At 48.1% G+C, this 13,457-nt stretch overlaps 1 protein-coding gene across 1 annotated transcript in view; it reads right to left on the bottom strand.

Moving 5' to 3' along the window:
- SSR1 (signal sequence receptor subunit 1) overlaps positions 1 to 13,457 on the bottom strand; it is a 175,442-nt gene that overhangs the window by 35,878 nt on the left and 126,107 nt on the right. The gene's annotated exons all lie outside the window — the stretch shown is intronic.

Below are 13,457 nucleotides of genomic sequence, written 5' to 3'. Positions count from 1 at the left end.
CCCGGTGAAAGGTAGAAGGAAGCGCTATGGACTGTGTGAAATCCAAGAAAGAGTTCAGAATGCAAAGGCAGAGGGCAGCTCTGGTTACAAGCTGCCTTTGAAGAAGATCAGGCAGCACTGGGCAACCATGCCAGCATTCCAAGGAGCAGATGGTCGTTCGCGTTACAAGTGTGATGCCCTGAGGACATACGGCACTGTGAGGAGCCTGGGAGACACACGTAGACGCTAAGTGCCTGAAGAGATAAGGAGCGGAAGGAATTCCTTTGAAGTGTGATGCCGAGGCTCGGGAGAAAAGCGCGTGCACGGGCACATGCACTGTGCCATCTCTGCAGATTATGCAGTGGATAATGGTTTATGTGGCAAGTGCGGCAAATATACATTTATGTGGAAAATGCTGTCACGAAAATCTGGGCCATGTGGGCCTGCCTATTCCACACTTACCTTGACTCCTTGTAATGCATTTTATAAAAGCCATATGGGTGAGTAATAATGCAGACTGAAATGGCTACTGTGTTATACCCGTTTTCTCGCTAACCAAGTGAGCACTACTGCATTTGCCAAATTGTCAGATTTTATTGTGGTCTGCTATTGGGAGATGATTGTGTGAAATTGATTTTTTAATAATTTCTAACATTTCTGAATGCTTTTTTTTACGGTCTCTTACAATCTACAAACCCTGTTTAGCGACTATTCTACAGTAAAGAATCGCATCAGAGAGAAACTGGCGAAACAACTTTTTGGAAACAAACGCAGGCAAAGCAACGTAGTTTCATAACCTCTGCCTGTATGCGTTTTATGGGTGGGCCATTACCATAAATCTGTTTCAAGTTCATTGCCCTTGCCCCTTAATACACCTTCACTTTGCAAGTGCCATTCAGATGTTTCTCGTGTCCAATTGGCGAGGTCTACTCTTCACCCTGTCGCAGGCTGAATGTTCGTCTTTCATGATTTCAGAGTGCCACAGGTCTGGCACTGCAGCTCAGTTCCGATATTGGAAACATTGAGTCAAACCCATGTGGCATGTTTTCTGTAAGCCGGTGTGGCCTTAAACGTGATAAACCTTCCATCTGTAATTATCCGTGGGCGATGGCGCATTTAGCCGTGGCAGTGAGACGGGGGTGCCGTGGGCGGAGTTCGCCCGGGCGCTGAAGCGTTGCCAGGCATCAACATTCTTGGAAATTGGAAAACGTTCGGTTTTAATTGCACAGTCGGCAGCTATGGAATTTGGCTTTTCTGTGTTGCTTTTGTTAATCTGGATACCGAAAAACCTGACAGGCTTGCATACCATCATAATTAAATCATGGAATACACAGCTGTGGAGCGGGTTTGGAAAAGGGGTGGGTGGGGGGTGGGTAGGTAGAGCGAAGGGCACGCTAGAGAAAGTCTTGTTTTACCAGTTTAGCCCAGAAACCGCGGTGCCTTGGCAATGCATGGAGTTTTTATTTTAATTCTACACATAGCTGAAATTATGGCGGCATGCCTCCCATGTAGTTTAAATTTGAGACGAAGCCTGCTTGCAAGCTATTGAATAAAACATGCACGCATTTTGTGAAATGTTGTGCTTTTGCAGTAGGGCCATATCTTGGGAGAGACCGAGGAGGGGATTTCCCGACTATCACCGCGGTGCGACCCTGGAGGGGGCAGAGGAAAGGAGGGGAATTTGGAGAGCAGGAATCCTGTTTGAAGGAAGGACAAAGGCCTGCAATGTAGACATTATTGGTACTGATGGGAGTAGCGAAGACCATAAAAATAAAATACAAAATTCCATAGAACTATCATAGATGTAAATGTTGGACTCTTCAAGATTTAAGAACTATTAACACTCTTAGCCAGTCAGTACTCATCTTTTTCATAGCTCTCGCTTAATGTATGAGCTAAGTATGTAGGTATAGGCCCATTAATCAGAGTAGATGTCAAGATAGGGCAAATGGTGGGGGCCTGAAGGAGGAGGGGGGTGCGAGGGATGAGTGAGGATGGGGTAGCAGGGGAGGGAACACGGCCTGGAGGAAGCTGGCTGGGGAGGGGGGAGGAGAAATTGAGTGAGCAGCCTTTGATGTGCGAACGAGTGGGAGGGAACAGCAGGGGGCGGAGAAGCAGATTGCCTTCAAGGCAGGAGGCAGGCAGAAGACTCGGGCAAGCTCGTGCACGAGAGCACATGCACTCGTGAAAAACCTCTTTTTTGGGCTCATGGTGAAACTCTTGGTTTCACTGCTATAGACTCGTCCTATTCCATTCCTTCGGAATGGAAATAGGCCGAGACCTAAAAACTAAGAAAAGACTACGATTCCAGACCCAACCACTATACCGCGGAATAATGCACAGCATAGTGAATCCAGAAAGATTCACGCTGCAAAACTAGCAGACTGGTCTACGGAAACTCCCTCTGCGCTGGAATCAACAAATCTCTGCTACAATTATTCCAGACCATCCAGAACACCACAGCACCCCACGACATGAGCACATGACCCAATACCTACGAGACCTCCACTGGATTCCCGTTGAGAAGAGTGTAGCCTTCAAGCTACTCACCCACACCTACAAATCCCTCCACAACATCAGACCCAAATACCACAACAAAAGAATCTCTTTCCACGTACCGAAAAGGAACCTCCACTCCACCGAACTCACCCTAGCAGAGTCCCCACGCATCCTAAGAACCAGAGCGGGTGGAACAGCCTTCTCCTACTTCGCAGCCAAGGCCCGGAATGAGCTCACAGTCATCAGATGTTCCCCTACCCTGCGCCCCCTACATGGCCTTGAGACCCTCACGGTGAGTAGTGCACTATAAAAGCCCCCGATTGATTTTGAGAAGGGGACTTGCGCGTTGGTGTGCCCTTACCCCCTAGCTTTAAAATGGCTTTCTCTGTACCCTCCTCTATAGAAGCTTCTACCGGAAGGGGGAAGCGTATTGAACTTCTATGAGGAAATGTTAGGATCGGAGGATGTACTTTTAGACCTTGCTCTATAGACTGAGCAGCGAAAGAAGCCTCTGAATTAGTCTCAAGTGCTCTCATGGATTTCGCCGCATCTGTCTTTTCTAATCTTTCTAAAGCCTAATCAACCCAAGGCCCGAAAAGATGCTGCTCGTCAAAAGGAGTATTTAAAATAGACTGCTGGACTTCTTGTTTAAAACCTGAAATTTTAAGTCGGCATCCTGACATAAGATAATGCTAGTTGTGAACTTGTTTCGCTGCAGTGTCAGCGGCATCAAGAGCAAATCTAATAGAAGAGTTAGAAATTATTCTCTCTTCTTGAAATAGCTTTTCTGGGATTTACAGAAGTAGGCCTTCCATCTCATCCCAGTGTGCCCTGACATACCTAGTAGGCCCTGCGTGTTAGCAATGCACCAGCGATTAGCAGCTACCTTTTTAGCAGATGCGTCAATAAGCTTAGATTCGTTATGGGAGGTGCATCCCCAGAGGTCTGTGAGTTTGCTCTTTTACGAGTGTTGGAAACTACTAGGCAATCTAGAGGGAGCTGTCCTTTACTAAAAACAGGATGTGAGGGTTTATAATTATCAATCCAGAGTGTTAAAATGCGTGCACGTACAGGGTCCTTAAAATGTCATCTGCATGTCTCATCATGCCTTTTAACATAGGGAGACAGACTAATTCTGTGTCAAGACTCTAGTGTTTCGAATAAAAAGTGGTCATGTAAGGCCTCTTTATGCAGTATAACCCAAGGACACCCTGCTGCTTCGGGAAATGAGCTCTAGATAGGATACATTATAGTTTGCAGGTGAAGGTTTTGTAGGGTATAGGTCTGGGTCATTCTCCATGGTTGGATCAATATTATAATCATCCCATGGATCTGTTGGCAAAGAAACATTGTCATCATCATCATTTTGATCTCCTAAAGCAGACTGGGTATGAGGAGAGCCCTGTAGTGTTATGTGTAATGGCCTGGCAGTACTTGTAAAGGTGAAGATGGTGGAGAGGATGGCAAAGTAGGATGGATAGGACTTGTAGCAATGTCCATCTTCTTCTTAAGAGGGAATGTATATCCAGTGTCCTCTGGATTGACTTTCCTTTTGGAAGGAGTTTTGGCTAATATGTCCAGGGTCTGGATAGATGTAAAGCTTTTTCTGCTTTGAATCTAGTCTGTCCATCATAATAGTGGAGATCGGTTCTGGGGAATCTGAAAGTTCTTGTTTCGTTTTCGGAGCAGACATTTTTGGTGCCAAACCGGACTTGTCCTTCGAAGCAGAAGGTTTTAGCTCCGAACCAGATCTATCTTTTGGAGCAGAATGTTTTGGGTCTGAAGATGATCGGTCTCTGCTCGTTTCCAGGCCAGAAAGCTTGACCACTTGTTTTAATGCCGGGCCCGAGGGAGGGGCGTCAAACATCAGCTTGGTGTAGACTAAGGCCTGAAGCCAGAGGTTGTGTCAGAGCCTTATGTTTGATGGAAGATTGGGTACATGGGTTTTAGTACTCACGACACCCAAACCTGCTGGAATGTCTTCGAACTCCAACTCAATTTCAAGGTCTGAATCTGATTCTGGGACTGAGAAGGCCTCCTCTTCTGCAACTGCCACTTCTTCCTGTTCAAATTCTTCTCCGAAGAAATCCGAAGTATGTTGTGTCTTGGTGCTGCATTTCTCAAAGAGCCAGATGATCTTGAAGAGTTTTTTTTACCTAAACGACCAACAGGCTTTGCAGTCTCCTTCCTTGTGCTCCGGTGATGAGCACAAGTTGCAGACCTGGTGTAGATCGGTTCAAGGGTACTTTGAGTGGCACCAAGGACAGATTTGAAACAGTCTGTTCCATTGGCAGAGGGGTGGTTCGACACAGCTAGGCCTGAAGGCCTTCCACAATGTTTTTGACCAAAGATAAGACTTTTCGATCGACGGGATACGCAGAGAGAGGGAAAAAAGTACAATATCAATACCAGAGGGTAGAGTGGATTGCACACCGAGGGGAACCAAAAGGACTGTTTCAAACCGTAGCGAAGCAGGACACATCCGAACCCGATGGCGGAAAGAAAACAATCTAACAATAGAGTCAATGCCCATGTGCACTATCACTGGAAGGAGGAGTCACCTTACCTCACGACTAGGAAAGACTTCTTCGAAGAACAAGCATTAAAAATGCAATAGATCTTGCCTAATATTAAATAAAGCCATTTGCTTTGCTATACAATACCATTAGAAAGCACATGGCTTTAACTTAATCAAAGGCGAGACCTATTGCATTTTTAATGCTTGTTCAATAAGTGTCCTGTAGCGATCGACTCTATGAGAAACTGGAGACATGTAAAATGTGTCTCAAGGGAAAATGAGATTAAAGTCAGCAGAGAAAGAGGTGAGAGCGAAGCGGGGTAAGGGCGGTGGGGAGAGAGAAGCAGAGAGAAGGAGGGAGAGAGAAGAGCAGAGAAGGGGAGAGACGGAGGGAGAGAGAGAAGGAGGAGAAGAGTTTGGGGGAGAGAGAGAGAAGGAGAGAGAGAAGGAGGGAGAGTGGATCTCACCTGTGTGTGTAGGAGACCTGGAGTATGTGTAGGTGTGCCTGTGTGTATTTTTCGTCCTGTTCCCAGACTCCCACCTGTGTGTGCAACAGAACTGGAGTATATGTAGTTGTGCCTGTGTGTGCTTTCAGTTGTTTCAGACTCCCACTGGTGCGTGTAAGAGACAGATGTAAGTGTGCATGTCTTTGTGTGCTATTAGTTGTTTCTGACTCCCACCTGTGTGTGTAGCAGAAAAGGAGTATACGTAGTTGTGCCTGTGTGAGTTTTCCGCTTCCTCTGGTCTGTGCCACCATTCGCCCTCCCTACCAAGCCCAGCTGACGTGGATGGGTTGTACCCCACTGCACGCCCCAGGGATGAATGGCTGGATAAAGCCCTTATAGCACCCCTGCCCTCTCGGACTGCCAGCTCAGGCCGGCTCCCGGCGGGGCTCACTTATGGAGCCCTACGTCACGGCGCAGCTCCAATAAGCAGTAATTGAAGTTAATTAGCCGTGCGACGGCGCACAGACTGAGCCGGTTAAAGGAAATGATGTTTGGAAGCAGTGAATCAATACAGGAGTAATTACCAGCAAGGCCTCCCAACCCGCCTGCGCCCCCATCCTTGACCAAGCGCCTGGAGAGAGACATCTTAATCCACAGACCATGGGCGGGTGTAGGGCACGAGAGGGGGCCCCGCCCACAGAGACACAGATACCAGAGAGGGGGGAATTCAGGAGGAGGAAATGGGGTGCGTTTGCCACCCACCCAGAAACAAATAACAGAGGAGGGAGTGTCAGGTCAATTTTATTGTATAAAATTATTAAAAAATATTACAAAATGCATTTAGATCATCATAGGACATAAAAAACTTTTTAAAATATTGGCAAATAAAACTGTTTGTCAAATGGCAAAGTAAGTGTCATATTTCAGTTTGGTGGTATGATTCCAAGGTCAGCTTGCTGTAAGAGAGATTGGGCTTTCATCATATATTTGACCCCCCTGCAGGCCAACATAGGACATGATCCATCTAGCCATCGGATTACGGCTTGCCTACAAGTCCGAATGTTCAATTTGTGAAAAATGTTCTTTAAAAGCCGTCTCCTCAAGTCCTTAAGTGCCGGGCACACACATAGTAAGTGCGTTAATGTTTCATTTCGGTATCCACATAGACGACAAGGGGGTCGGTGTGACAATTTTTCCAGGCTGGTAACAAGTCCTTTGAGAACTGTAGACCTAGTCGATGTTTTATGTATCTTTGTTTTAACAAACTATTAAAGTGGCTTTCTAGGTAGGTCTGTGGTTTTATCCCGGAATATGAATTTATCACGGTCCACCCGTGTCGTCTTTTTGCGGTATTTATTTTGTCTTCAAGGTAGGATTCAAATTTGACCGCATTGTTTACAATTTTGTCAAAAGTGTATCTAGCTTCGTGTCCCACGTTTCTTCAATTCCTATGCAGGTTAGGGATTGAGACAGGTAGCCTCCCCAACTGTTTGGAACGTGCTGTTTCTGCTGGGTGTCTATTTCTTTCCAGCACAGGTTGTCCAATGAATTGTCTTCCGACATGCATAATTAATGGCAAAGTTTCACAAAGGTTCCCATACTGCGAAACTTCTGATTTAGAAGGCCAAATTCTAGACGAACCTGCGCCGGTGCCGACGATTTTGGAAGGTTTAAAACTGCTTTGTATACTTTTGTTTGTAGGCTGTTTAACAGCCCTGCTTCTTTGCCACACCAGTTGGCCAGTGCGTATGACAAGGATGGTAGGGTTTGTGCTTTTATCACTTTCAGCAGGTGTGAATAATTTGGACAACTTAGTTGGAGGGAGTTAAAGTAGCACGTTTACCAGCCCCTCCCCTGCCATTCTGGAACTCTGGACAGGCGTGCAACTTCACACCACCCACCGAATCGCGGGATTCGACTCCTACTTCGTGGCCAGGCTCGCGGAACAGAAGCTAAACCCATCCAAGTATGACACAACATGCTCTATGCACTGTAAAAACAAATGCCATGCTTTGTAAACACTGGAAATAGAGTTTTTGCCTATTCCTGGGAATAGGCAATCCAATAAACACCGATTTCAAAAGGTGTGGAAAACACTGAGAAACCACCACTAAAATAAATAATTACAACAGAACAGCCTAGTTGTGTAGCTCTGTTTTTTTTTGGCTTAGCGCAGAAATGTCACTTTAGGGGCAAACATGTGGCACTGCTTGAGCAAGCCCACAGCTCGTTGAGGTGTTCTGCTGTCTAGCATATGCCAGTCTAACTTGTAGTCTGGTGTCTTTTGTCTGCAGAAGGTAGCAGCATAGCCATCAGAGGCCTCTGAGGTCATCGGCAGTTTGTACGTCATTCACAAGTGTCACTAATGCCAGGGGAATAAGTGAGCAGATAATAAGGGGCAGTAGTGTCCTCTCAGCCACAGGGGACAATACAGGGCCAGTAAGGGAAGAGAAAGTCATCAGGGAGAAGAAAGAGTATTAGGAGCTAATACGTCAAGTCATGCATGAAGCCTCTGGTTACAGGCATGCAATTATGAGCTGCTTATGAGCCTCTTATCAGCTACTGCTTTTCATGCCCCTTCAACTGCCTGACAACCCCCTGTTGGTGCCTCACACAGAGGCCTGATGGGATCACCACCTCCGCTTTTCTCTTCAACCGACATTTCATCTGCGCTTGCACCTCGCCAGAGCTGAGTGGTCGCTCCCAGTGTATCTGGTATCGTAACGCTGCATTGCCTCCTTTGCTTCTCCTCTCAATATTGCCATTCAATTTTGCTTACTGTGTGCTGCTTTAACGCTTTGTTTAATTTGCGCTCTGTGTATGTTATAGCGCTATTGAAAGTCTGCCAGCGCGTTCACCTCTAGTTTGCTCCCCCCTCCGCCTCCATTTTGCTTGTTGTTGTCCTCGTGTGCCCGCCCCGCCTCCCAGCTGAGTCGCCCTCCCACTAAGCTGAAATAGCGCTCCTCTCCCTGTAAGCGCCGTGTCTCGCTCCTCTCGCCAGAGCTGAGTGGTCGCTCCCAGTGTATCTGGTATCGTAACGCTGCATTGCCTCCTTTGCTTCTCCTCTCAATATTGCCATTCAATTTTGCTTACTGTGTGCTGCTTTAACGCTTTGTTTAATTTGCGCTCTGTGTATGTTATAGCGCTATTGAAAGTCTGCCAGCGCGTTCACCTCTAGTTTGCTCCCCCCTCCGCCTCCATTTTGCTTGTTGTTGTCCTCGTGTGCCCGCCCCGCCTCCCAGCTGAGTCGCCCTCGCCCCTCCCCCTCCACTCTCCATATATGACAGTAGTTCCCGCGCGCAGTGTCCACGCGCAGCGACCGCGCCCAATCCGCGCCGAAGGTGCGCCAAAGGTAAGCCCGTCTACGCCCGTCCGCGCCTGGACCGCGCCCAGCACCAGACCCCCTGCCCCTCGCGCTGCCCAGCCCTCCCGCATCACCTACGATGCCGCCACCCTCCTAGCCCTCAACCCCGGTCGCACCCCCAACTGCGTCCAAGCTGCTCCTGGACTCACCCATGGACCTTTCTCCTGCTACTCATGCAAATTCAGCGGCACCAACAACAACACCCCGCTACGACCACACCACAGATTCCCGACCCCAACCACCTACAATGCATCCTTCTCAACACCCGCTCGGTCCACAGACACGCCATTGACCTATGGAATCTATTAGACACCATCTCCCCAGACATCGCCTTCCTAACGGAAACATGGATGAACGCCTCTTCCGCCCCAGACATCACCATTGCCATCCCTGAAAACTATAAGATCACACGCAGGAGGAGGAGGAGGAGGAGGAGGAGGAATCGCTATCGTCCATAAGAAATCAATCCGCATCTCAACCAGCTCTGACGCCAACCTCGCCAACTCCGAACACCTTCACTTCCAGATCCACATCGACCCCAAGACCACACTTAGAGGCACCCTCCTCTATAGACCACCAGGTCCCCGCTCAAAATTCAGTGAAGACATCACGGACTTCATCACCCCACACGCGCTCCCCTCCAAAGAATACAACCTTCTGGGAGACCTCAACTTTCACCTTGAAAAGATCAACGACCGCAACACCACCACCCTCTTGGACAACCTCGCCAACCTCGGACTTAAACAACTGGTCACTTCCCCCACCCACATCGCAGGTCACACACTCGACCCCATCTTCACCTCCAGCAATCATGTCTCCTTCAACCACACTACGGATCTCCTCTGGACGGACCACAGCTGTGTTCACTTCACCTACAACAAACCAAAACCCACCAACCACCTCCAACCAACTCTGCAAAGAAACTGGAACAAAATCACCACCGACCAGATCTCCTCATCGCTCCTTCTAAACACCCCAGCCCACTCTTCTAACCCAAACCAAGCCGCCGCCAACTTCACCCTATGGTTATCCAACACCGCCGACACCTTAGCACCACTGAAAAAACGTCAAAGCAAACCTGGCAACAAGAAGGCCTCATGGTTCAACGATGATCTTAAGAAGTCCAAGAAACTCTGCCGCTCCCTTGAAAAGGCCTGGAAAAAAGACCCAACCACCAGCACCAAGGACGCCTTCAAAAACGCCACCCGCACTCACCACCAACTAATCCGAAAGGCCAAGAAAACAGCATTCAAGGATCGACTAGACAACAACGCCCACAACAGCAAGGAACTTTTCAACATCGTCAAGGAATTTTCCAATCCCTCGGCCAACTCCAACGATCTCACCCCCTCTCAAGCCCTCTGCGACTCCCTAGCCTCATTCTTCCACAACAAGATTGCAGACATCCACAACAGCTTCGACAACCAACCCGGTAACCAACCCACCCAACCATATGCTGAACATTCTCCCCCCGCGAACACCCTCAACGACTGGAACCCAATCTCCACTGAGGACACCATCCGCCCGATGAACTCCATCCACTCAGGATCCCCCACAGACCCATGTCCTCACCACATCTTCAACAAAGCAGACTCCGTCATAGCACCACACCTCCGAGACGTCATCAACTGCTCCTTCAACTCCGCCACCTTCCCGGAAAGCTGGAAACACGCTGAACTCACCGCCCTTCTGAAAAAACCCACAGCGGACCCCACCGAACTCAAAAATTACCGCCCCATCTCGCTCCTTCCATTCCCGGCCAAAGTAATCGAGAAAGCTGTCAACAACCAGCTCGCCGCTTTCCTCGAAGCCAACAAATCCCTCAACTCCGCACAATCTGGCTTCCGAGCAAAACACAGCACTGAAACCGCCCTCATCGCAGCAACAGACGACATTCGAACTGTACTGGACAATGGAGACAGTCGCCCTCATCCTCCTCGACCTCTCTGCAGCATTCGACACAGTCTGCCACAGCACCCTCTTACAACGCCTCAGTAACATCGGAATACAAGGAAAAGCACTTGAATGGATCACCTCGTTCCTCACCGGAAGAACCCAGAGAGTCCGCCTTCCACCATTCAAGTCCGAGGCCACTGAAGTCATCTGTGGCGTACCACAAGGATCCTCACTCAGCCCCACCCTCTTCAACGTATACATGTGCCCCCTCGCGGCCATCGCCCGCCAACACAACCTCAACATCATCTCTTACGCGGATGACACTCGACTAATCCTTTCTCTCACCAAGGACCCCAGCACCGCCAAAACTAACCTACACGAAGGAATGAAAGAAGTTGCTGAATGGATGAAACACAGCCGTCTGAAACTGAACTCAGATAAAACAGAAGTCCTCATCCTAGGTACATCCCCCTCTGCATGGGACGACTCTTGGTGGCCGGAAGCCCTTGGAAAAGCACCCATCCCGACAGACCACGCACGGAACCTAGGCGTTATCCTGGACTCTTCACTTTCAATGAACAGACAAGTCAGCGCCGTATCCTCATCCTGTTTCAACATTCTTCGCATGCTCAAAAAAACATTTCGCTGGATCCCCACCGAAACCAGGAAAACAGTCACCCATGCTCTGGTCACGAGCCGACTGGACTACGGAAACACCCTCTACGCAGGTACTACCGCTAAACTCCAGAAGAAACTCCAGCGAATCCAAAACGCCTCAGCCAGAATCATATTAAACATCCCGCGCAACGAACACATCTCTGATCACCTGAAAGACCTCCACTGGCTACCCGTCCCTGCCATCCAATCTGCCCCGTCAGAAGCCATCTTTAGGAAACTCCTAAAGACTTGGCTCTTTGGACAGAAAACCTAGTACCTCTCCCTGCATCCCTCTGCTGCTGCGGTTTCTTTTCAGCGCCGGGACACCTCCTCGCGAGGTAGCTGTTCGCGCTTTACAAGAATCAGTATTATTATTATTATTATTATTAATCACTTTCCGACTGCTAACCCACGCACACAAATCACTCTACGACATCGGACCAGAATGCCTCAACTCACGACTGTCCTTCTACACCCCCTCCCGCCAACTACGGTCCTCCAGCCAAGCCCTCGCCACTGTACCTCGCATCAACAAGACCACCATGGGAGGCAGATCCTTCTCATACCTGGCTGCTAAAACATGGAACTCACTCCCCACCTACATACGCCTTACCCAGAACCACTTAGCATTCAGAAAGCAACTTAAAATGTGGATATTTGACAAGTAATCCTCCTCCCCTTCCTAAGCGCCTTGAGACCCTCTGGGTATGTAGTGCGCTATACAAATTCTCTGACTTGACTTGACTCCTTTATACCACGAAAGCCGGCTGCAGTCTGAGCGGGGGAAAGCAAAGCCGGAAGATTGACTTCTGTATTTCCGGTGAAACTCCAACCTACTGGCAGAAAGACACTTCCGGTAGTGCAGTCGAGCGAATGGACTACATCGAAAGCTAACAGGAACCATAGAGCGTGGAAGTGAGGTGTAGAGCGACGCCTGGTGACAGAGCGTGTCATGAGAGGCTTGTAGAGACTACTAGTCTGCCAAGTCGTCAGCAGACTTAATCTGTCCGGAGATGCATTGGAGGGGGTAAGAAATAACGTCACAGGGCTGAGTGAAGAGGGCGGAATGTTGTTCGAATGCAGAGGGTTATTAATAATATAGAGTATTTTGTATTGGGACATATGCAATAATTCATAATTTCCACATCAAGGTACAGTAATGTTGTTATAAGATCTGACATTATGACGTAGACTTTTCTCTTTTTGAGACGGCCCACTTAGACGGGCTCGTCTACTTCCTTTTGGCGTAAAAAGTTTCTTATCTTTATGGGTCAACATGGCCCCATAAAAATAAGAAACCTTTTACACCAAAAGGAAGTAGACGAGCCCGTCTAAGTGGGCCGTCTCAAAAAGAGAAAAGTCTACGTCACAGAAGGCTCTTTCCCAATGCCTGGCCACTGTTTAGCATAAACGGTGAAGCCGGCCAATGGGAAATAGGGGCGGGGCTTAAAGCCCATAACTGAAAGCTACCTAAAAAATAATCTCGCCAGCGAGACTGCACATGTGCGCAGCCCACCAGGAGAGACCTAAAAACAACTTGCAAACATCCGGACCCAACACTAAATGGCAGGAGTATGCAAAGCATGTGTATCACAGCACACATGCCTCGAACATGTATTTGCCCACGATATTTCAAAATTGTTAATCATAACTGTAGGCGGTCTCAATGATTTGAACAGCCACCTTTGTTTAACACGAAATGTTAATAGATAGATATCAGAATGGCTTTATATAAATCAACAAAGGTGGCTTTCAAAAAGGCAATTGAGTACCATTCATTTGATCCTCATGGGGACAATTTTCAAAATTAGGAATTGCAAAAAATACTGAACACTTATTCTGACCACCCCCCTCTCAATCGACAGACAAATTCAAAGTTAGCCAAGAACGAGATTAGGGGCTCTCTACTCTTTATTCAAGAGCTCATTAGGTGCAGTTATATAACTATTGAATATAATAACTGTCACATGTTTAAATCTACGTCAAGCCCACTTTGTTGAAGCATCATCACCTGTTGATAAGGATGCCAAGCTACATGGTAAAGGGTGGCTTCCACACTAGCTTAACCTGTACTTAGTCCTTCCTAGTTCAGGAAGGA

Source organism: Lissotriton vulgaris, chromosome 4_1 (genome assembly GCF_964263255.1).
Source record: "Lissotriton vulgaris chromosome 4_1, aLisVul1.2, whole genome shotgun sequence".
Taxonomy (NCBI): domain Eukaryota; kingdom Metazoa; phylum Chordata; class Amphibia; order Caudata; family Salamandridae; genus Lissotriton; species Lissotriton vulgaris.
Note: the sequence above shows the minus strand (reverse complement) of the source record. Positions and strands in the feature narration are given on the sequence as shown.